The sequence below is a fragment of the Nelumbo nucifera genome, chromosome 2 (genome assembly GCF_055504915.1).
Source record: "Nelumbo nucifera cultivar China Antique chromosome 2, China Antique-T2T, whole genome shotgun sequence".
In the NCBI taxonomy this organism is placed as follows: domain Eukaryota; kingdom Viridiplantae; phylum Streptophyta; class Magnoliopsida; order Proteales; family Nelumbonaceae; genus Nelumbo; species Nelumbo nucifera.
In genome coordinates, this window is record NC_142650.1 from 46,984,192 (window position 1) to 46,986,860 (window position 2,669).

The following is a 2,669-nucleotide window of genomic DNA, read 5'->3' on the forward strand; positions in this document are numbered from 1 at the left end:
GATTCCAAAAACACTCACCCGGGAAGAAGACTGAAGCAGACCGCGAGAACTCGAACAAGCAAGAAAACCTGGGACGGGAGCTGAAAAGCCTGGACGCGAGCTGAAACTTAAGGCGCGAGCTCAAGATGTACAACAGTAGCAAGGACGGGCCCCCCCCCGCACACTATTTATATCCACAGCGTACGGAAAGCGACGGCCCAGATCGAAGCCAATCCAACGGCCCACAACCGCGCTAAGCCGCACGTCTTCCAAGACCAATCAGCGCACGTCTTTCCGAAACTGACGGAACGTCGCGCACGTCTTGTCGTCGGCACGCGTCTTCCCGAAACTGATGGGGTAACGGCGCACGTCTCCTCGCAATAAAAGCGTCTGCAGCGCAACTCCCGAACAACTGCCGTCACAACTCCCAAACGCGCGCCCTTTTTTGAAAATCAAATTAGAGCAAGCGCGCTCAACACGGACCAAAACCCTTCTACTACCTTGCAAACTCCCCGCGCCAAGACGGGACCGTTGTCGTAGGGAGTGGGGGGCAATTGATGAAGGGAAATTTGGCCCGACCTCGCGATCGCCCGACACGTGGCAAAGGCAAGCAGCTTGGGATAGTAGAGCACCCAAAGCGAACATCGGAAGCAAGTCCAAACTCACTACCGAGCCCGAACTCCAGACCGCTGTACTTAGTCCGAGCTCCTTGTTAAGAGCGAGCTCCCTGTCAAAGGTCCGAGCACCCCGAAACCCGAGCTCCCTAAGTCCGAGCTCGGTACTAGGAGCCCGAGCTCCCTAAGAACCCGAGCTCCCTACTAGGAGCCCGAGCTTCCTGCTAGGAGCCCGAGCTCCCTGCTAGGAGCCCGAGCTCCCTGTTAAGAGCGATCTCCCTGTCAAAGGTCCGAGCTCCCTGAAACCCGAGCTCCCTAAGTCCGAGCTCGGTACTAGGAGCCCGAGCTCCCTAAGAACCCGAGCTCCCTAAATCCGAGCTCCCTATTAAGAACAAGCTCCCTACTGGGAGTCCAAGCTCCCTATTAAGAGCGAGCTCCCTACCGAGAACCCGAGCTCCCTGCAAGGAGCACGAACTATACCGGGCCCCAATCCTCACAAAGCTGATCCGAGCTGGCCCATGGCAGCTCGGAACACTCCAAACCGAACTCAAGGCACCTCGCTCGCCACTCCAACACTTCACTTCCAGAGCATCGGACCAGCCAAACGTACCCGACACCAAGGACGTCCGTATCCAACGGCGACGCACCTGACTGATTTGGGATCTGACGCCTGACAGCCGCATTTCAAATGGCTTCCTGCCACCGCCACCTGCAACCGTCGTCACTAGCCGCAGAGACGGCTCCGACAAAAGGAACAGTGGCGGTTCTGTCCGGCCGGAGGAAATGACACCTGAATTGGCAGGAGTTCAGAAGTAATCATGCCCGACCTGACGGAGGCCTGGAAGTGAGTGCGCGAGGTGGTTATAAAAGGCTTCTACCCCCCAGGAACGAGGTATGCTAACTTTCGCGCTATCTGGTTATTCTTGTCTTTGAAGGATTCTAACTTGAGCTTCGGAGCCCTTACGCCGGATTCTCCCCGGAGCTTCTCTTCTCCTTCCGTTTCAGGTCCCTGTTACTTAGTTCAGAGGCAAGATCATCGACAGCTAAGACCGGCCAGATTGTGCATCATCAGTAAGGGTCAAGGTGGGATAGGTCAAAGTCAGCTCTATTTATACTCGCCAAATCTCAAAAAAACAACAGTTAAAGTGATTCAAACTTGAACATCCTAATGCATCTACATTTCATTACAATTCCAAACCACCATGCCACATTTCATTTTGAAAATAAAAATGAAATAAAACAGATTTTATTAACTTTCATGTTGACATGCAATTTTACACAGAAGCACTTCTACAAAAACAATTTTACAAAGTAATTTTATGAAAAAGACTTTTACAAAAGTACTTTTACACAAAATCAATTTTGTGAAAAGCACTTTTATGAAAGTACTTTTACAAAAGCACTTTTACCAGAAAACACTTTATGAAAGTATTTTTTACGAACACACTTTTATGAAAGAATAAAAGTACTTTTACGAAAATATTTTTATGAAAGCATAAAAGCACTTTTATAAAAGTTATGCATTTTCTACATTAGCACTTTTATAAAAGTTATGCATTTTCTACATTTTTTGGTGCTTTTATGCATATTTTCTGATTTTTTCTACAAAAGTTGTGAATTTTCTGTAATTTTTAGTTTTTTTTGCATTTTTTGTAATTTTTCTAGTATTTTTTTTTGTATTTTTCTGAAATTTCTACAATTTTTGGTATTTTTTGTATTTTCTATATTTTTTCTGCATTTATCTACAATTTTTGCATTTTCGGGTATATGGGTTGATTTGACTAATTTTTGTCATGTGGAGGTCTTAAGAGAGATTTTTCTCTCAAAAGTTATTATTTCGATTATACGGGCCGTCCCGACTCATTTTTGTATTTATAGGTGAGGGTAGATGGATTAGTATGGGTGAGGGTGATTAAGGGTCAATATGGGTGGGTTATGACCCTTTAACAAGGATTGATGATGGATCATGATGGGTTGGTGGGTCAACCCTTACCCAACCCACCCATTTGCCACCCGAGCTCGCGTTCTGTGCACCTGTGGGTGCACCCATGAATGGGTGATTGACACATTGACCAA